Source organism: Hemicordylus capensis, chromosome 6 (genome assembly GCF_027244095.1).
Source record: "Hemicordylus capensis ecotype Gifberg chromosome 6, rHemCap1.1.pri, whole genome shotgun sequence".
Lineage (NCBI taxonomy): Eukaryota > Metazoa > Chordata > Lepidosauria > Squamata > Cordylidae > Hemicordylus > Hemicordylus capensis.
In genome coordinates this window covers 108,806,563-108,828,564 of record NC_069662.1, presented here as the reverse complement: position 1 = coordinate 108,828,564, position 22,002 = coordinate 108,806,563, and the positions used below count along the sequence as shown (strand labels likewise).

At 43.8% G+C, this 22,002-nt stretch overlaps 1 protein-coding gene and 2 long non-coding RNA genes across 8 annotated transcripts in view; 1 reads left to right on the top strand and 2 right to left on the bottom strand.

Annotated features, from left to right (window-relative positions):
- LOC128330698 (uncharacterized) overlaps positions 1-22,002 on the bottom strand; it is an 88,152-nt gene that overhangs the window by 29,934 nt on the left and 36,216 nt on the right. The window lies entirely within an intron of this gene.
- The window catches only part of LOC128330700 (uncharacterized), a 50,617-nt gene that overhangs the window by 3,049 nt on the left and 25,566 nt on the right, over positions 1-22,002 (bottom strand). The window lies entirely within an intron of this gene.
- LOC128330701 (uncharacterized) lies at positions 1,274-11,333 on the top strand. Its single transcript, XR_008310217.1, has 4 exons — positions 1,274-1,378; positions 8,718-8,853; positions 10,634-10,711; positions 11,084-11,333. It is a non-coding gene; the product is annotated as an uncharacterized LOC128330701 (long non-coding RNA).

Below are 22,002 nucleotides of genomic sequence, written 5' to 3'. Positions count from 1 at the left end.
TTTCTTAAATAAACCTGGAATAAGCTAAAATCACATTCTCCCATAAAGGGGTAAGGTTGAAGGCAGCACTGGGGGCAAGATTTGAGGTGGCAGCCTCCTATCATTAGCTGCCTTCCCAACCTTTGCCACCTGCCCTCACAGCCGCCACCCCACCGCACGCCAGTTGGATGCTGCCGCCAGCCTGCCTTTGCTGACAGTGGTTACCCAACTTTGTTCCAGCTGAGTTCTGATGCCGCCACTGCACTGGTGCACTACCTTATGCCAGGACAAGAACAGGCCTGTCTTAAAGGGGCCACCTGTTGTTGCTGGGATGGGACAACTGCACACTGGCCAGTGCTGGACACAAGGTGAATGCGGAGGGGCCGGCAGGCAAACCCATTCTACCTACCTACCTATTTATTTATATCTATGTATACCACTTTGGGAACTTTTGTTTAAAAGCAGTATATAAATATTTGTCGTATTCACAACCCAGGGCTTTTGTCCTCCTTGGTTCAATGGTGATTATGCCACTGCTCTCATACTTTCATTACAAAGGTATTAGTATCAATCCAGGCAGAGTTTTAACAGCACAGCCTAAGCTCAGTGCTAGCAGATGAAATTCTCTCTTTTCCTCCATGATAAAATAAGTGTGTTTATCAAATCATCCTTCCATAGAACTTGAATCTTTCACATAGATTGTCAGAAAGCTGAGCCTTGGGCAGTTGTCACTAGGAGTACAAGTCCAAAGACCAGGACTAGGAGAGCCAGAGATTCACCAGGGAGCAAGCAAAGTAGATGATCAGGAGCCAGAAGATCAGACAGGAGTCAGAGGTCAGGGGCATGCTGAGGGTCAAAGCCAAGTAATCACCAGTAGCCAGAGGGTCAGACAGGAGCCAGGGATCAGGAACAAGCCAAGGATCATGCCAGGTGATTAGTCAGGAGCCAGAGGTGAGAAAGCAGCAGCAGGGGAAAAGAGAAAGCAGCAGTAGTGGGGAGAGAAAGCAGTGAGAGAAAGAGAGAGCAGCAGTGGCAATGGGGTGGGGGGAGAAAGCAGCGGGCAGCCGGGCAGCCAGAGAGAAAAAACATTGGAGGGGGGAAGAGGGAAGAAGAGGGGAGAGGGCTGAGAACAAGGGAGAACTAGAGGCGCAGATGCTCTGTGCCCGGGCTAGCTTGTTCTCTTATATTTCCAATGAATTATCCCCGAGGGCTGGGCTTGTTCAGGGCTTCAGAGGCCTAGGAATCTGCTGCAATATAGCAGGCTGCCACAGGGGGCAGCAACACACAAATTCTCAGGGCAGACAGAAGATGACAGATTTCATCTTGTCACCGAGGTTCACATTTGATCATTTTCTGGAATCCACTAATTCCACAGAATAATTCTATGTCAAATACAAAGGTAGTTCTGTTATTTTTCCCATTTTAATCTGGAGTGCTCCAAGAAGGAAGATTTTAAGGAGAGATTACTGGGTTCTCATCCTGTTCTCACTGAGGCCCTAGTCAACATGAACACTCCTAATCATAGCACGAGACTGCTCTACTGCACCATTTTCTTTTGTATTCTATATTGTATGGTTACAGAAATACATGATTGATTATCCTAAAAACTATTTATCTTTTCAACCTCTGAATAGTTTACAATCAGATGTTCAAGCAGGTTGAAAGTGTTATAAGAGACTCTTGATATTTAAGAGCTTGATTCTCTTCTCTTTCATCTAGCTAAGCAGCTATGTGACATCAGAACAGAGGTTTGTGGGGGAAACCATAAAATAATAATAATATTAATAAGCAACACCTAAACAGCTAAAATGCCTTAATTTTTTTCTGACAGCCTAAAGAAGTGTCCACTCATTCAGAATAACAACTCTGAATGTTACTTTGTATTATCATTTAAAACGTATCCTTTAAAACAACTCTGAAAAAACTTTGAATTAGCCTTTTAAAATATTCTTTATTATCCTTTAAGGATAGTTCAATTTAGGTTTCCATGAGAAATCTCCACCTCAGCATTCTTGGCACACTTAGCAAATGTTTGTCTCAAATTAAGCCTATTCATACAAGCAGCCTAACCCAGGCTAGGACAGCCAGCCTGGGTTAGGTTGCTTGTGTACAGCGCTGGGATCGAGCCCAATCCTAGCATTCTCCTCCCGCCCAATCCAACTTTTAACCTTGGCCTTTAGCCAAGATTAAATGAACCAGAGGTTTGTTTAACCTTGGCAGGCAATCGTAAGAACGATCACTGCCAGGTTGAATGCTTCCACCCTTTCCGGCCCGCCACCATTTCCGGCAGTGAACCGGGAGAAAAGAGCAGATGCTTCGAACACAGCATCTGCTCTAATGTGAGCAGTCTCTGCGCCCAGGGTACAGCACGCCCTGGGATGTGTGTGTGTGTGGGGGGAAGTCCTCCCGCTTCTGGCTTCAGCGTTCGCCATGCTGCTGCTCGTGTGTGCATGTAACGTGACGAAGGCAACGATGGCCACTGCTCATCTGCTAGGGAAGGTTGGCAAGTTCCTGCCTTACCTCTGCAGCCCTCCCAGCAGCAGCCGTGAGGTCATGTGTACACCCTCATTACATTATTGTCTTACCAATAAAATATATTGGTTGGTTGATTTACCAAGCAAATCTCCATTATAAAACAGTTAATATTATTTCAGTTTTTATTAACTAAGTACCAGGGGCATAGCTAGGGGAGAGGGGGCCTGTGTCCACCCCTCTCCCCGGCATTCCCTCGGAGTGAGGAAGATAATGAAGAAAATAGGGAGGGGTGGAACTGGGTTCTTTGAAATATGTGCTGGGTTCTTTGAAATATGTGCTCAATTATAGCTACACCTCTGCTAAGCACTGAGAGGACTGAATATATGAGTCCTTTCTGGATCATGCTGTTTTGGAAAACAAGTATTGTGTGCTGAAGAAAGTTCCCACAAGATAATTTTCTCCACAGCAGCCCCAGCAAGCTCCAGAAAGTCTCTCCTGAGTGTCCGAGTCCCTCAGGAACAAGGTAGAATAATGTGTGGGGTCTGCAAACAGAGGAGGAAATCACCCTACATCAGACAAGGTACTTTGCATGAACAGAGCTCCTGTTGCAGAAGGTGCCTCTAACTGGTTTGGGGTTATTCCCCTTTCCATTGCAGACCCCTAGTCCACCCCATGCCATTCCCAAGGGTGCTCTGAATTTCATAGAGGTCAGACCATCCTTGGGGTGTTTGGGGGAAAACAGAGGTGTTTGGGGGAATACAGGGAGTTGCTGTGAGGAGAAAGAGGTGGGAAAATAACTTTGTAGGAAGTTACTTCTGCATGTGGTACTTGGGATCCTGCCCATTATGTTCAGGCTTGCAAGAGTTCTGGCTCTTTCAGACAAAAAGATATTCATTCTTGCATCCATCCTAAAATATGATTATATGAAAACAATTCTATTTTATTCTCACAGTTTGTTTCATAGGAACCGAGCAATTTACCAGTCTGTTTACATTCAATACAATTCATTCCATATCTTCCTAGACTTCTCTTTGTATGGGGAGTCTGTACAACAATTTCTGCGAATTATAATCTCATCCAAATTGCTCATGTTGCAAATAAATGAATGTGTCAACTGACTGCTATGACATTGTTCTGTTTGCACAAAATGCAATTGTTGGCCTCCTTGCTTTCTACAAATACCTGAAGACTACCTCTTGTGTAAGAAATCACAGAAACATTCATGTAAAACTAGTTCGGAGTCTATTAGTGTGTTATCAACACATTACAAAGCTTTCAACAGCCAATCTATCCTGTGTTCCTTAGACAACCTTGACCTTCACTTCCTTGCAATGTGAATAATATTACATCACATCTAAAAAGAACAATGTAATCATCTTTTCTATTTGCGGCACTAAGACAGTCAACAGCATTTGATACAATCAGCATGTGTCTTGATACCGAAGGCACATGGTGACAAGTCTAACTGAATGTAGTTATTCGGCTGTCATGAAATGCACCTTATAGTGATAAACTTCAGCTATAAAATTGGAAGACTATCACATAAACATGTTTCATGAAGAAATACACTAAGAGAATTCACTGCTAGTTTATTGTTGGAAAACTGCATTCTATTTATTAGGGTGCAATTTTTACAGTAAGCCAGTACTCGAAAACTCATTACATTTTACAGTGAAGTAATTACTGGGTGCTGATTCCTTTATTTCAACCAACAATGGTATCTAATTATTGTACAATAAATTGAAATGCTGAGATTGTGGAACTGTGAAAGACACAGCACAGCAGGCATTGCCTTTAGCTCATACAGAACACGTAGGCTGTTTAACCACAATCTTACTTGGTTGTCAATGCACAGATGTACAAAACTTTTTAAAAAGCTTGTCTTAAGACATATTTATCCAATTGGTTATCCAGGGATAATCCCCACCCTCCCAACTCAGTTCAGCTTCTGGTTTGTTTACACACCCTAGGCTGAATCTGAGCCTGAACTGTGATGGAAGAGAGTCGAGCACCTGTGGAGAAATCAGGGTTTTTTTCTATCTCTAGATGTTCTGTGATGGGGATAGTAGGGAGATAACAATAGTAGTGTTAACACCTACTCATACATGAAAAGGTAAGGGGGCGAGGGGATTCTATAGGCACAAAGTGACCTAGGGAAATGACCAAGAGTGTGCCCATCCTAACAATGACCGTTGATGGTCTAGAACTGAAGGAACTGCTGCACATTCAGGTTGCTGAATGGCACTTCCCTGTCCATGCAAATGCACCTCTAAGCATGAGTGATGAGGCGCAAAGGTGAGAAGATGGGTCAGGGGCAGGACTTCTGATCCGTTTGCGCCAGTGTACAGAGATGCTTTTCCTGAATGACTGAATAGTGTTTTTGTAGCCACCTAATGGCACAGAGGGGAAATGACTTGAATAGCAAGCCAGAGGTTGCCATTTCGAATCCCTGCTGATACCTATATTGGGCAGCAGTGATATAGGAAGATGCTGAAAGGCATAATCTCATATCGCGTGGGAGATGGCAATGGTAAACCCCGTATTCTACCAAAGAAAAACCGTATTCTACCAAAGAAAATACTATATTGCTCTGTGGTCACCAAGAGTAGACATCGACAGCACACTTTACCTTTAGCTGTTCTTTGGACAGCAATATAATATACCACAATTATCAGGTTCACTGCATCCTATGAGAAATGTTACCTGCAAATTCCTGCATATCAAACTATAAATGAAGAGACTGTTGCAGAAGGTTGAAAAGATGGGGAACCTGTGCAAGAAAGCCACTAGAGTTTCTAGACAAGAGATTGGGATTGTGTTCCTTAATCTTCATTATTTTGTTCCCTTCAGCATTATTTTCGATAAAAGCAAGATAGGAAACATTCATATTTGTCCTATACAAATGTCTAAATGCCAAAGCTAGCATTTTTAAAAAATGTTTCTGTCTATACCCCTCATAAGTAAGGAAAAACAACATAGTGTGGGATAGTATGAAGCTAAATGAAGGATACAACCTGGTAATAAGAGGGTATGGATCACTAATAAAGGAATGAAGGAGGATGAAGCAAGATAACCTTTCGAGAAATCTAGAGTAACTGAGCTCAATAGCAGTGCTTTATCAGAATTCATGAAACTTTCCAGTTCATCTGCAGTGTTAGGTTTCAATTTTAGTAGCTGGAAGTGCAAAAATCACCAGCAAGAAATGACTCCCCCATTCTGATATGACCCAAAGCTTAGGTAGTAATTATTTTATTAATGTCAAACCTTGTATTGGAAAAATTTCATTTTAGGAATATGAATCCTCCATGGCAAGGCTCAGTGATTCTTGCTAGATAAAGTGATGTGTATTCAGCAACTCTGCTAAAATCTTGCTTTCTTCTTTGAGAACGTGGTGACTGGATCCAAATTTATTAAGTTATAAAAATCCGAAATATCAACTAGCCACCTAAAGGCAATTAACATAGGCTTGTTCACCCTTTAAGATCTTGTAAGGGACATTACTTCAAATTCTGTCTGCTTAGATTTGTTAAGGCCTTTGTATATTAGATAGGTATACCTAATAGATAAGTCTATTAGATTTGTTAAAGCATTTGTACAAAACTTTGTAAAAATCTACAAAATTTTGTGAGCAGGGGCAGGATAGGAGTGGGACAGTTTCAGGAGCTCCATTATTCTATCCTCTGTTCATTCCCCTTTCCCCCTTTGAAGCAGCCTTTTGCTGCTATTTTTGAAACCACCACATGGAAGGGGCTTCAGAGACCAGTAGGGAATGTTTGAGAAATAGTAGTACTACTAATTTATTTTTCTATATAAACCGCTTTGAGAACTTTGGTTGAAGAACAGTATATAAATATTTGTACTACTACTACAACAACAAATATTTATATATACTGCTCTTCAACCAAAGTTCTAAAGCGGTTTATATAGAAAAATAAATAAATAAATACAGTATATGGTAGGGGTGTGCAATTCGGATTTTCGGTGATTCGGTTCGGGACCCGAATCGAATCACCCCTGTTCTGTTTTGTGCCCAAATATGGGCCACCCGAATCACCCTTGATTCAGTTCGGATTCGGATTTAATCTGAATCTGAATCCAAATCGATTCGGGGGGAAAGGCCCCAGGGGCAAAATATTGGGGTGGGGTGGTAGTGCCCAATGGGTGGAAGCTACCACCCCAATTTCAGGGGGATTGGGCAAAGGGCTGATTTTTGGGGAATTTTTGAAGTTTTAGTGACTTTGGGGCAGTTCAGGGGCATAGAATGGGATCTGGGCAAAAAGAGTAGGGTGGGGTGGTAGTGCCTAATGGGTGCAGGCTACCACCCCAATTTCAGGGGGATTAGACAAAGGGCTGATTTTTTGGGAATTTCTGAAGTTTTTGTGTCTTTGGGGCAGATTGGGGTAGATTGGGACAGGAAGTGGGGCCTGGGGCAGAATAGTGGGGTGGGGTGGTAGTGCCTAATGGGTGGAGGATACCACCCCAATTTAAGGGGGATTGGACAAAGGGCTGATTTTTTGGGAATTTTTGAAGTTTTTGTGTCTTTGGGGCAGTTTGGGGGCAGAAAGTGGATCTGCCCCAAAAGAGTGGGGTGGGGTGGTAGTGCCTAATGGGTGGAGGCTACCACCCCAAGTTCAGGGGGATTGGGCAGAGGGCTGGTTTTTTGGGAATTTTTGAGGTTTTGGTGTCTTTGGGGCAGATTGGGGGCAGAAAGTGGATCTGCCCCAAAAGAGTGGGGTGGGCTGGTATATAGTGCCTAATGGGTGGAGGCTACCACCCGTCCCCAATTTCACCCGTCCCCTCAGAAGTTTTTCTGAAGGGATGTTATTCCCTTATTTTCTGAGGTGTGAATTCTCATTCTATGATAGCAAATGAGATTTTTTTCAATTAAACAACTCTCATGACCCCACTTTCACTTTTTCACACTCTCATTTACTAAGAATATGATGAATGGATCAATCTAGCACACTGCACCTTATGAAGAAAAACCTCAGAAATTCACCAAAATCCAGCCCTCTGCCCAATCACTCTGAAATTGGGGATGGGTGGTAGCCTCCACCCATTAGGCACTATCTACCAGCCCAGCCCACTCTTTTGGGACAGATCCACTTTCTGCCCCCTATCTGCCCCAAAGACACCCAAACTTCAAAAATTCCCAAAAAATCAGCCCTCTGCCCAATCCCCCTGAAATTGGGGTGGTAGCCTCCACCCATTAGGCACTACCATCCCACCCCACTCTTTTGGGGCAGATCCACTTTCTGCCCCCAAACTGTCCCAAAGTCACTAAAACTTCAAAAATTCCCCAAAAATCAGCCCTTTGTCCAATCCCCCTTAAATTGGGGCGGTAGCCTCCACCCATTGGGCACTACCACTCCACCCCACTCTTCTGCCCCGGGCCCCACTTTCTGCCCCAATCTGCCCCAAAGACACAAAAACTTCAGAAATTCTGCAAAAATCAGCCCTTTGCCCAATCCCCCTGAAATTGGGGTGGTAGCCTGCACCCATTAGGCACTACCACCCCACCCCACTCTTTTTGCCCAGATCCCATGCTATGCCCCCGAACTGCCCCAAAGTCACTAAAACTTCAAAAATTCCCCAAAAATTGGTCAAGAGCTGAATCACCCGAATTTTTTGGCCCCGAAATTCGGGTGATTCAGCTCGGCCCCCCAAAATATCGGGGGGCATCGGGGGTGATTCGGTTCAGCCCCGAATCACCCGAAATTTCTCGTTTCGGGCGCAGATTGATCTGTGCCCAAAATCTTTTGCACATCCCTAGTATATGGTTCCCTGTCCCCAAAAAGCTCACCATCTAAAAAGTAGTATACCAACACTGTTCTCTGGATGTCTAAGCACATCTATAACAGATTTGTGTGCTGGTGCTGGTGCTGATGCTAACAGATTTGTGTGCTGATGCTAAGGAGTTATTTAAGTCTGAGTTGTTATTATAACCCATGTGGCTTATGTAAACAAGAAATTTTTGCCAGATTTTTGTTTTGATAAAAATCAATTTTTGCCAGATTTTTGTTTTGATAAAAATCAAGGTAGGATGGAAAAGTGATTGTGTGGGTAGGATGACACAGGATGTGCTTTCCCTCCATCCTCAATTCAATGCTGAATAATGTTGGTTGGCGGCTGACATCCAACCAAGATCATGACTAGCACATGATCACTGTCCTTTTTTCCTACGTTGATTTTTGCTGACAAACAGCCGGTTCTCATGACTGTGCACAGGTCTAGGATTCTGACTAGACTCTCCTTCTGCCTAGCTTTTGGTCATGAAAATGGACTTATGATCTTGTAGTCTTTTGAAGAACAGCAGCATAAAAACATAACAACAACGTGGGAAATGATGGAACCTTGAGTATTCAAGAACGATTCCTGATGAACAGAAACACTTTTCAGGTGCTTTCAAACATTTGTTATTTATACTGCTGATTTCTCTTTTACATCATTTATTCGGGATTTCTTTAAGGAAAGCCTTATTCCTATTGCAACTATCAGTAACACAGAAAACTGTTTACAAGTTCTGAATTCCTCATATGAGTTCTGCATGAGTAAAGACTCATATCTGAATGCAGTGGTAAAACTGCCGCCCTGTAACCAGAAGGTTGCAAGATCGATCCTGACCAGGGGCTCAAGATTGACTCAGCCTTCCATCCTTCCGAGGTCCGTAAAATGAGTACCCAGAAATGTTGGGGGCAATATGCTAAATCATTGTAAACCGCTTAGAGAGCTTCCAGCTATAGAGTGGTATATAAATGTAAGTGCTATTGCTATTGCTAATAGGTTACAATTTAGCCAAAATAAATCAGGATACATGCAGTGAAACTCTGGTAAGAAAGATTCACAGTTAGTGATACAGCAAAAACTTTCCATTTTTTAAAAGGAACAGGTTAAATCCTCAGCATTCTTAGTTAAAGAATTTCAAATAGCAGGGCTGGAGAAAACCTCAGCTTATGACTCTAAAGAGTCATTGCCAATAAAGTAGTCAGAAAAAGGCCAGAGCTGCATACTTTTGGTCTTTGACTGTCACACTGAAAACTGCCCTTTCAGCAAGGTAGCTTTCCCAAACATATCCCTTTAGGGCTGGGTTGGAGATTTCACGGCCGTAGACAAAGCAAAAAGAAAACTAGTAAAAATTTGAGATGCTATCAAAAACCCAAGCTCTGTAAAGAGTTTTGGCACAGCCATAGCCAGAAATGAGCCAAATGTAGCAATTATCTCTGAACATAAATCAAACAGGTGTGGAGCCAGCCGAATGGTGACCTGGGTTCAGCCCTGCCCGGCGGCCCCTCAAGCGACGTCCTGTGTGCTTTTCTCTCCATCGAGGGAGAGAAATGGAAATAGCTGCTTCCTGGCAGCAAGCGCTGCCTGAAATGACAGCACTGAGCTTGCTTGGGGTCTCTAGAGCTCGAGGCCACGCCCCTTTGTGTGTGATGAAAATGGAGGGAGAGAATCCCTCGATGGAAGGATCCCTTGATAGAGAGAGAGAATAGAGACTTTCAGGCAGCAAATGCTGCCTGAAATGACAGGACAGAGCTGGATTGGGGCTCACCCGAGCCCGGGCGGTGGGCAGGGGGAGTTTGCTCAGGGCTCTTACAGAGCCTGAGCCACACCCCGCTTAGGGCTTCAGCAGCCCGGGTTCTTTGAACGCACAATGGTAGCTCTCCCCCTGAAATCAAATCAAATCAAATCAAAAAATAAACAAACAATAAGGCCAATATTGAGGTTTGGGACATTTTAGAGAATGCACAGCCAGCCTTTGCTACTGGCACAATATGACAAAACTAAAATGCCTAACTCCCAGTCAGCTGTTTTTGGGTTTCTGAGTCATCCCTTTTGCCCCAAGATATGCCAAATCCTATAACTAACATAGTCAAGTGTCTGCTCCTAAGATTCATTCAGTCAGCCTAGCCTTAGAAGTTCAGCTCAATTAACCGAAAGCTCACACGCCAATCTTATGGGACTAATGGAACATTGGTCTTTTCTGGATCTCCCTAAGCCTATCAAGTTCTTTGTTGTGCATCAAGTCCTTTGTACCCCACACATACCACATACCTCAGAGGACACACACAGGATGTCGGAGCCCTACAAAAATAACACAAGGAGACTCATGTGCCTTTGCTTTTGTGGATATGGTATACCTCAGAAATACAACTTATCATTTAATTTTTATACATAGGTTAGCAAGAGGAGCATTTCCTGTTGAGAAATCAATATATAGGAGCTGCAGAAGACTACTGGAGTGAACTAGGAAGAGGTGCTTCAAACACACTGAAAAAAATTACTTTCATTCATTTCAGACTGTGAACATTTGTTGTTTGAATTTGCCCATATCTAAAACTTCCATGCATGTGGAAAACTAGTTTAGTACATTTGAGATAACATTTTCTCTGGTATGTTATGTTAGCTTTCTATATTCAGAATTTGGGTCTGGGGGACTGCTGAACATGTAGTCAGTAATCTGTTGTCTAAGTGGTAGTGTCCATGAAGGAAATGTACCACACGGAATTTCTGCAATTGGATATAAATCCTGCTAATACTGAGTACTGTAAAATGGGGCCACAATGCAGTAAATAGTCAGTGAAATATCCGTCCATGTGTCAGTCCTTTTCCATGTTTTTGTTCACAGTACTGCATCTATGGAACTCGAAAAACATTTCAAGTACTACTTCGTTGAAAATAAATTTCCTGTGAACATCAGATAATGACAAGCGATCAGAGTTAGGATGGGGAATGAGCTATGTTTCCTCAATAGCATCTTTTGATACTTTTGACACAAGTACCTCTTTAAGCTGTACCAACATGCCAGAACTCTGGAAATGTCTTCCATTCACTACCCGATAGAAGACATATGGCAAAAATCAAGGAATGCCTGCGTAAGTAATTTTATTTTTTATGATTCGCGTCCCAAAAGGTCCTGAACTGTCAGATTTATTGTCTATCCATTTTTATTACTTCAAGTTGTATTTATTCTTTGATGTTTACCATCAACCGTGTCTACATGAGCTTTTACTCAGTACGCTTCCATATTGCTAAATCATTTTTTAAGCTTTAGCTCTGTTGCTTCTGTTCAACATCAATCCCCTGAGACTTGCCATTAACATGAATCATTTTTTTGAAAGTACATGGTGCAATATGAACTTCTTGTTGAGCCAATCATTCATTGTGATAAGGAAGTGATGACCTTCACAGAAGTGCTGCATTACAACTAAACATCCCAGGACACTACTGTCATTGGCTTGTGCCCGTAAAGCTTGTAAAGACAGCACAAAAATGCTCTTGAAGATTCTCCTTTTCCACTGCCCTCTGCAGTGAGTTTAATGGAAAATTATAAAGAAAAAACAACAAAAAGCCAAACTCTCCAAAAGTGCATTATATTTCATATTTCTCGTTATTTTATTGTAGGCTCACAAGTGCCATCATGAGGAGTCCCATCACTTCTATTTCTACCAAACATTTCAAATTAAAGCTCTTTTTGGAGATTGTGAGACATGAGGATTCTTCACATTATGATGAAAGTGATAGGGGAGGAGGGGGGGGGGATAATACTCCTGTCCATGCTCAGAAGTTCAGTATAACTTCTGAAACTACCTATAAATGTGCAACACATCAGACGATCTATGCAATCAGGAGCATGTCGTTTCCAGTGCTTCTGGTCCTACATGTGTAGGCTCCTATAGAAGTTAGTCTGCATGTGTGTAGTAGGATAGAGAGAGGACAATGACTGAAATCCCATTTCCCCCACTATGCAGGTTCATCATAACGTGACCTGACGCACATTTCTTTATATAACTGCAAGCAGAGCAGAGGTATGGTTGCAAAATGTTATTAGAGAACATACTATTCATAGATTTGCTACATATGTGTGTGTGTGTGTGTGTGTGTGTGTGTGTGTGTATGATGTGCATGAATCATTTTTTTGCAATTCGATTCAACCTCGAATTAAACCGCAAAAACTCAAATTGATTCATTAAAACAGCCAGCCACATTTAAAAATCACCCGCTTGCCCATTTCTTTTGTGGGTTGGGTGGTTGTTAGCATCCACCATGCTGTACCACCAGTATCTAGGACCTACTCATGGGGAATAATGGGGTGATTTGGGTTCCCCATTGTTCCCTATGGGTGAAACAAGCAGAGTGCACACATTTTGCAACCCTGCCTTGAAAAACAACACAGCAGAAGAGAAGCACACACAGTCCCTCCCAACACAGAACACATTTTGCCAAATACACAGTCCGAAGATGGCCAGAAATGAAGTACTGGCCCAGAATCCACTGCCAGCCACAGTGCCCGCATTGCTGTAACATCATTAGCACACATTGCTCTCTCACACATGATTATGACTCCATCTTTACTTGCAACAGCTGCTACAGCAGCACTCTTAGCAGCCAGCAAGCCATAAGCTCAACTAGATGTCTTGAGCCACATTTTGACTGAGTACACCTTGCAGTGCAGATTGCAGAGCAGACCAGAGCAGTGAGTGAAGCACACTCCAAACCTGGAATTCATCACAGCAGTCACCAAAAGATATTACACAGGGAGCTGCCACTGTCCATTTCTCGCCACAACACCATCTTACAAACAAAACAAACCACAACTCAAGCAAGGCAGGTAGGCAGGCACTCAAGTTCTGCCCTTGTCAATCTGATATCCAGCAAAACCAGATATTTAACAGCAAGCAATAGCACACTAAGAACATCAAGCATATTATACTTAGTTATTCAGTGCTGAACAAACCACAAAATCAAACTTTCCTTCCTTCCATCCTGCCTGCCATAGAGAGACAGGAGAACAGAGCAACAGTGGACCAATGGTCTGACAAGGGGGAAAAAGCTTCTAGACTCTCACCATGAGAAGCCCTCTTTCTTCATTTCCTTTCCAGCATATGTGTACATCCCTGCCTGCCTATGAATAACACCATGGTCTCAGATTGGTGCTGGGCCCTGGCTGAAAGCCTGACACATGGGTCAGGGCACCCGTCCATATCTCATAATCAGTCATGGCGGTGTTGTGCGTGTGTGTCTGTATGTGTCATCAGCACTAACAGGCAGATTGTGACACATCTGGGTTTGGGGTTAACCAGGGTGGGGTGAGCTGCCAGTGGTTTTGCAGTGGGTGGGGGTGACCATGAGTCACTCACCTTCTATGGCCAGCTCTGGATAGCCCAGCAGGGGGAGGTTGACCTTCAGGAAGATCAGCTGCTCCACCATGTCAGCATCCAAGTGTGAGTGATGGGGTATCACCTCACCCCCTCTCATGAAGAACACCCTCTCACTCTGGACATTGGTTGGCGGGCATGAGAGGAACTGTCTGGCAACGACCGCCAAGTCCAGCCAGACTTGATGACATGCTGCCTAAAACTGAATCGGCTCCATCTTGTGGCCTGCCACTGGCTCCTGCAGGTGCTGCAGAACACACTTTATGAACCTTCTGCAAAGGTTTGGCTGCCCGGAAAGCCTTCCCCCGCACCTGGTGATCCACGGCCGCTGACAGCTCATCTGTGGTGTGGTCAGTGTCCAGCACCTCCACATGCAGCACAGCCTATCTGTGATTTACCTCATGAGAGGGACTGCCCACGACACCAGCAGCAGATGTCCACTCACTCTGCTGCCCCCACCAGTGTGTCGTGAGGGACAGGAAAGCAGCGGGAGTGGTCCACAGCGTCGCAGTGAAGTGCATACTGGTGCCAGGCACTGCTGTGCACAGCAGTCCTGACATGGCCTCCCTGCATGCCCGGTACATGGAGGGCACCACCCACCTGCTGAGGGATCCCTGAGGGGTGGTCCATGAAGGGATGTTGTAGTTGGGGGCAAGTAGTCAGAGCAGTCAGCAGAAGCTGGTGTTCTCCTCCTGGAATGGCTGGTTATCCAAATAGATCATCTCCCCAATGGCCTAGGTGATTAAATGAAGCTCTGAGAGATCAGACCACTCGACCATTGATTTCACCCACTGAGAACAGGCAACTTCCCCTGCTTGGGAGCAGGAGCCCTGCTGCCGCTCGTCAAAGGCACACCAAATCAAACCCTCCAGTCCTACACTCTCACTAGTACCTAATCCCTCCCTTCCCCAAACTAGGCCCTATTTAAAGAACTTAAGTTCTATAACCTGAATAAGGTAGGTGTCTCACCTTCTGATGTCTACTGCTGGGGGCTTCCAGCACCTTCAGCTGGAGTATGCCAGGTGTTGCTCTCGGAGGCACTCTTGGGATGAGCAGACACCTGGACTTGACAACTGGGGAAGGTCAGGTGAGCACCAGTCGTGCACCCACCCACCCAAACAATTACAAAAAGGGGGGGGGAGGGAAACAAAGAGAGCCTAGCAGGGTGGGCACCAGACAGAACACAACAGCCTACCAATACACGCACACACACACACACGAATGAATCCACCAGGCACACGAAAAGCAGCAGCAAAGGTGCAGCTTGGGACTGCAAAAGGGGAAAAAAGCACAGCAGCCTAGTTAAAGCCACTGGGGGCTGTATGCAAGAAGAAAAACAATGCACGTAAGGTGGGGGGGGGAGTCCAAAGCACCACCCAGTTAAAGCCACTGTGGGCTGCTGGTACAATTATAAAAATAGAAAAAGAAAATCAGCACAGCATGCTCTGGGGGCTGGCTACAAGCAAGAATAATAGATCGTAAGTGGGGATCTAAGCAGCACCCAGTTAAAGCCACTGGGGGCTGCTGGTACAATTAATAAAAATTAGAATAAGAAAAAAAGCAGTTAGCACTGCAAATTAAGGAGGTGGGGGGGAAGAGAGAGAGAAACCAGCAGGCAGGCAGGCAGGCAGGCTCAGACCACCAGCAGCAGCAGCCTCTGCTCTCAGTGCTGCTGCTGAGCCAGCAGTCTCTCTGATGATCCTTCTCTTCCAAGGCACAGATAGCTCCCTGTGTCTCTACCTGCAAGCAGCCCCTTAAATACATTTTTAAAATTGCTACTTTGGCCTCCCCAATCCCTGCTCCCTCCCGAGTTGCATAAGGAAAACAGGGAAGCATCAAAGAGCGAGCGAGCTGTAATAATGGATGACTTCAATTACCCACACAAAGAATGGGTAAATTCACATTCAGGTAATGACAAAGAGACCAAACTTCTCGATATGCTGAATGATGGTGCCCTAGATCAGCTGGCCATGAAACCAACCAGAGAGAAGGTGACCTTGGACTTAATCTTGAGTGGTGCCCAGTACTTGGTGCAAGATGTCAGCTTCATGGAACCTTTCGGGAACAGTGAGCACAGTGTGATCAAATTCAGCATACATGCAAGGAGAGAATTGCCATGGAAGTTTAATACAGACACTTTGAATTTCAGAAGAGGAAACTTCACTTCATAAGGACTTTTTATTTTAAATGTAAAATGTGCGGCATTAGTATTTGCAAATATCTATCCCTTGCTTTTAAACAATCAATGTGTTATAAATACAATTGAATTAAATGTAGTAGTGATATGTTCCGGCAAAGCTGTTAATAATTCTACACTCCTACCTGGTTGTCCAGTCAGGGAAACTAGATGTGATGTTCAACATGTTGTTGTATCTTGTAATTGGTATTCACACACACACACACACACACACACACACACACACACACACACACACATTTAGCCCACAAATCAGACTGGTAGTTTGGCATGGGAAGAGGGGGTTTAACTCTCTTCATTGCTAAAAATTACCCTTCCCAGCTGTCATTTGCCTCCCAAAGCTGTTGATTGCAGACAGAACTTTTGACGGGGAAAACAGCATGGAGATTTTGGTTGGAAAATGTCACAGGGGATAGGTTACTCCCCCCCCACCATGCCCAGAGGTGCACCTAGATAATTTTGGACCTAAAGACTTTTGGAGCCCACCCCCCCCATTATTTTTAACACATTTTAAATGCGACCATACCAACCGGAACAGACTAAAAAGGATTTGGGGGCCCTCAGGGAGTGTGGAGGCCCTGGACTTTGGCCCAGAAGTCCAGGGGTAAGAGTGCCTCTGTCCATGTCATGGTTCCAGTTGGGACTCGCTTGGAATTTAACAATGGAATTTAAGCATGGAATTTAACAATGATGCCTGCATGATCCTCTAGTTAGTCATTTTGCCTCAGAACATGCCAAATGTTCTGACATTATGTAATGTTATGACATTATGTTAGATGTATTTTATAGAATTGTGTTGCTGTATGTGTTATTGTTTGTAAGCCGCCCTGAGTCCTATGGGAGTAGGGCGACATATAAATCTATCTAAAATAAATAAATAAGAAAGAAAGAAAGAAAGAAAGAAAGAAAGAAAGAAAGAAAGAAAGAAAGAAAGAAAGAAAGAAGTTATGGAATATTTATTTATATGCCACCCTCCCAAAAATGGCTCAGGGCAGTTTACATCAAAACAAAAACAATTAACAATTAAAATCAAAACTAAATTAAACAATTAAAATCATTTAAACATTAAAATCATTAACCAACATTAAAAATTTAAAACCATAAATCTAATTAAAAGCCTGGGTGAAAAAATGTTTCTTCGGTGCCTTTTTAAAAGTTGCCAGAGATGGGAAGGCTCATTTCAACAGGGAGCACATTCCAAAGTCCAGGGGCAGCAACGGAGAAGGCCCATCCCCGAGTAGCTGTCAAACAAGTTGGCGGCAACCGCAGACGAACCTCTCCAATGATCTTAACCATCATTGGTGGGGCTCATGGTGACAAAGACCTTCTCTGTGTCTTCTCTAGAAGTTCCTAATATGGTACTTATTAGGACATTTTTCTTCCAGCATCAAGAAGGGCTTAATGATTGCCCATATATTATAGGTGACTGCCCTGCAACTCTATAATAACAAATGAAAGGATACTGGGACTTTATAACATTTTGTTGTTGATAGTTTGACATAGATTTGAAAGGAAATAATTTTGAATTCAATATGCAAAACGTTTTTGCTCTTTGTGTGGCAGAGCATCAGAAAACCAACAGGAGACATAAGGTAGCATCACATAAAACTTATCCCCACAAGCATTTTGATTGTTCAAAACAGTTACTGAAATGAGGGATATTCTTTCTGCCTGATCACTAGGGAGTATGGCATTTAAAGGTCACCAAAACCCCCTCCTTCCTGATGTCTACTATCAACTGCAGTATTGACTGATAATGATTATATATTGTTAAAAGCATCCCATCAAAAGAAAATAAAAAGCATTTGTCACCAATGTTTTCTGCACCTTGTGTAAATAACAAAAGATAACATTTTAGTATTTATTCAGCTGCCTGCTCAGGTATGTCAACAGCCTTATCAAAGCATCAATCTTCTCAGCAATATTTTCTTTATAGATATTACAACCTTGAGTTGAGGTTTTAACTAGAAAGTACAGTAAATTTTAGTGCTTACTTCTTTCTGTGAAGATAACATATTATCCCTAAGGCACTGTGATGACAAAGGAAAGTTTAGAAACTAAGAAAAATATGCCATATACTATCCTTTCTATCTACATGTTGCAGTTTGGAGCCCTGTCATGAATTATTTTAGATTAACCGTGGGGAATGACACCGGCAGATATAATTGCAAACTGATAGAGAGCATGCATTTCCAGATAAAAAGAACATTCTCACATGAAACAAAGAAACAATATTATGTCCTCTTTATGACTGCCACATTTGGTCAATTAATTGGATAGATTAAAGAGTCAGACCTTTTTGATCAACTACATAGGTATCCCTGATTCATTGGACAACACACTTATAACTTAATATTTATTTCTAATATAAGGCATTTTTGGCATCTTTGATTTTGCTTGCCTTTTTTGAAATGGTACCTGCCATAACAAAAAGATGCTTTTTCTGTCAAATATTTTGCTCTCCGCATATGCAAATGCAAAACTGGTTGGAAGACAGGAAACAGAGCATAGGGATAAAGGGAGGGTTTTCACAATGGAGGGAAGTAAGAAGTGGGGTCCCCCAGGGATCTGTTCTGGGACCGGTGCTTTTTAATGTATTCATAAATGATCTAGAAGTAGGGGTAAGCAGTGACGTGCCCAAATTTGCAGATGATACCAAACTCCTTTGGGTAGTGAAATCCAAAACTGATTGTGAGGAGCGCCAAAAGGATCTCTCCAAACTGGGTGAGTGGGTGACAAAATGGCAAATGCGGATCAATGTTGGCAAGTGTAAAGTGGTGCACATTGGGACAAAAACCTCCAACTTCAAGTATATGTTGATGGGATCTGAGCTGTTGGTGACTGACCAGGAGAGGGATCTTGGGGTTGTGGTGGACAGCTCATTGAAAGTGTCAACTCAATGTGTGGCAGCTGTGAAAAAGGTCAGTTCCATGCTAGGGATAATTAGGAAGGGGATTGAAAATAAAACGGCTAATATTATAATGCCCTTATACAAAATTATGGTGCAGCCACACCTGGAGCACTGCATACAATTCTGGTCACCACATCTAAAAAAGGACATTGTAGAAATGGTAAAGGTGCAGAAGAGGACAACCAAGAAGCTCACGGGCCTAGAGCACCTTCCTTATGAGAAAAGGCTACAACACCTGGGGCTATTTTGTTTAGAGAAAAAAAAGACTGCGGGGAGACATGATAGAGGTCTATAAAATCATGCATGGTATGGAGAAAGTGGATAGAGAGAAATTCTTCTCCCCCTCACATAACACTAGAACCAGGGGCATCCCATGAAATTGACTGCCAGGAAATTTAGGACCAGCAAACGAAGGTACTTATTCACACAAGGCATCAACTTGTGGAATTCTCTGCCACAAGATGTGGTGCCAGCCAGCAACCTGGATGGCTTTAAGAGGGGTTTGGATAACTTCATGGAGGAGAGGTCTATCATCGGCTACTAGCTGGAGGGCTATAGGCCACCTCCAGCCTCAGAGGCAGGATGCCCCTGAGTACCAGTTGCAGGGGAGTAATAGCAGGAGAGAGGGCATGCCCTCAAATCCTGCCTGTGGCTTCCAGCTGCATCTGCTGGGCCAATGTGTGAAACAGGATGCTGGACTAGATGGGCCTTGGGCCTGATCCAGCAGGGCTGTTCTTATGTTCACATTTAATAAATGAATGAATTGATGAAAGCTCATACAATGAGAGGAGAGCTGGTCTTGTGGTAGCAAGCATGACTTGTCCCCTTAGCTAAGCAGGGTTTGATCTGGCTGCATTTGAATGGGAGACTACATGTATGAGCACTGTAAGAGATTCCCTTTAAGGGATGGAGCCGCTCTGGGAAGAGCCTCTAGGTTCCAAGTCCCCTCCCTAGCAGCATCTCCAAGACAGGACAAGATATTTATGGGGGGGGGGGAGCTGGTCTTGTGGTAGCAAGCATGACTTGTCCCCTTAGCTAAGCAGGGTCCATCCTGGTTACAAATGAATGGGAGACTAGAAGTGTGAGCACTGTAAGATATTCCCCTAAGGGGATGGAACTGTTCTGGGAAGAACAAAAGGTTTCAAGTTCCCTCCCTGGCTTCTCCAAAATAGGGCTGAGAAAGATTCCTGCCTGCAACCTTGGAGAAGCCGCTGCCAGTCTGTGAAGACAATAATGAGCTAGATAGACCGATGGTCTGACTCAGTATATGGCAGCTTCCTATGATCCTATTTAATTAATCAATATTCACACTGGCTGTGTGTTTAGGACTCTTCTAAAGTGATGAACTAACCAGTCCTATGAATGAATCTCGTATTTTGGAAAATCAGCCCAAACTAATGGAAGCACATTTTGTCTCCTCTCACAGACACCAATACCCTGCCCGAAGCGTGGCCTCTATTGCCCCTCATGAATAATACCCTGTAGCCCATTTCCCCCCATATAACACTGAAGTTGAACACAAGGATAGCAAGGGGAACAGAGAGGACTTCTATGTCAAGCTCTGTCTCTTATTTCAGGCAATGGATCTTGCTCCTTTTGCAGTGCCCCTGTTCACATCTTGATCTACAGTTTACTTCAGTCTTACATATTCAATAGGATTGGGTTGCCAGGTGAATAGATACATGTTCAAAATACAAAGCACAGTTTTTCTGCCATCTAGTAGTGCTCTCTCCCTAGCATAGTCTCAGTATTAGTCAATTAGATCTGTGTAGATTTAATTGGAATAATATATGGAAATAAATGGGATAAATTTCCTTCGGAGGAGCTAGGATCTCTTCTTGTGCCACTACAGCCCTGTTCAGACATTACATGAATGTATACAGGTGTTGTTGCTAGCAATGCTTTTCTACTGGCTCCCCAGAGCTCCCTCATTTGTGCTGAGTCTTTAGGCTTGGGGATCTCACTCTGGATATGCCCAGGAGCCTCACAGCATCGTGAGCTCTCCGTTTATGGCACATGGGGACAGGTCACTTAGCGACACTGGGCCAGTTGCCCCTAGATTTGGCTCCTAATAAGCAAATTGGAAAGGGAGCAGATGCATGCCCTTCCTATGCTGGGATACCCTAAGCAGATCCTGGAAGTTAATTAAAAGCAGCTTAACTCTCTGCCAAGGTCACTCTGCACTCAGAGTGAGCCGCCTTCCCATCCTCTTCTTTCGCAAAGGATAGCAGCCAGCTAATGCACCAATTAACTCAGCAGGAAGAACACGGAAAAGGCACATGGAGGTAAATCTCCCCCCGTCCCTCACAAAAGAGGTTGAGTCAGCGATAAATACCCAGGAGTCTTTATTAAGCACCCTGATTGGATTATTGAACTTTCTGTCCATGCAGATTTCTTCTCCTCACGTCTATGCACTCTGTTTTCATGACAAAAGCCTTGGCATACCTTGGCAATTCCCACATTGTTACATGCAGGAAGAAAGATCAGCAACAATGCAATCCTTGCCAGTTCCACCTTAGCTTTTCATCTAACCTTGCCTCCACACAATCACTTCTACCCAGGTTTTCCTCTAACCTTGGTTCCACACAATCAAAAACTGGGAGTACACACAGCTCCCAAACCTGGGTAGAACACAGTTTTTGACTGTGTGAATGACCCCATTGTCTAAATTAGCAATGAAAGTCACAATTCTTAGAGACCACTGGCTATCTGTAGCCAAATCTTCTTCTAATGAAACTGGCAACAAAACTTCCAGGATAGCCCTCCAGAGCACTCTAAATGTGGTACAAGTTAACTATCAGGTTCCAAATGGTCAGCAACTTTAATGTACATCCTTCTCCCTTGGCAGTATCTATTAAACAAGAATTGAATGTAAATATCCCCCCGCCAAAAGTCTAGTCAGATAAGATGCATTAAGCTTAGGACAGTAGTGGCCAGTGCAGGCGCTGCTCGGGGGGGAGGGGCAAGAGGCACCTTTAAGCATAAATTAGGAGGTGCTTAGCACTGCTACCGCCACACCTGAAAGCTGCTCCAAGCAGAGGTGCAGTGCCCAGCACCTCTTATGATGGGGGATCAGCTCCGCCACTCACCTGGCCTCTGCACATGCATGGAGGCCATTTGTAGGCCATGCAAATGACCTCTGCCGGGTGAGTGGCAGAGCTGATCCCCTGTTGCAGGAGGTGCTGGGACCCACACCGCTGCTTGGAGCAGCTTTCAGGTGCGGTGGTAGCTGAGATAAGCACCTACTAGTTCATGCTTAAAAGTGCCTCTGCCCCCCCCCC